This window comes from Trypanosoma equiperdum (assembly GCF_001457755.1).
Source record: "Trypanosoma equiperdum strain OVI genome assembly, contig: ctg_433, whole genome shotgun sequence".
Taxonomy (NCBI): domain Eukaryota; phylum Euglenozoa; class Kinetoplastea; order Trypanosomatida; family Trypanosomatidae; genus Trypanosoma; species Trypanosoma equiperdum.
In genome coordinates, this window is record NW_027124347.1 from 1 (window position 1) to 357 (window position 357).

The window sequence follows — 357 nt, forward strand, 5'->3', positions numbered from 1 at the left end:
AAGCTGCTTAAAGTGGAGCATGTATGACTCGTTAGCGCAGCTTTACATAGGGTGAAAAAAATTTGTAAATACACTCCTCAACTTACATGTTGCTGTACTGGCCACACATTAATGGCTTTCAAAGAGCGGGCAATTAACTATAGAGTTTTTTCTTTTCAACAGTTGGAAGCATGGATTAATAAAAATGCAACAACAAAATCGCTTTCAGGACAAAAATTAACAAGGTTTAAGCGCTATATCTACAAAGGAAAGCCAGTTTATAGAATAAATGGAAAGAACATTAAATGTTAAATATTATATATATATAGGTATAGAGTGGTGTGGTTTAGAGTTAAGATATGTCGATTATTTGGCTTA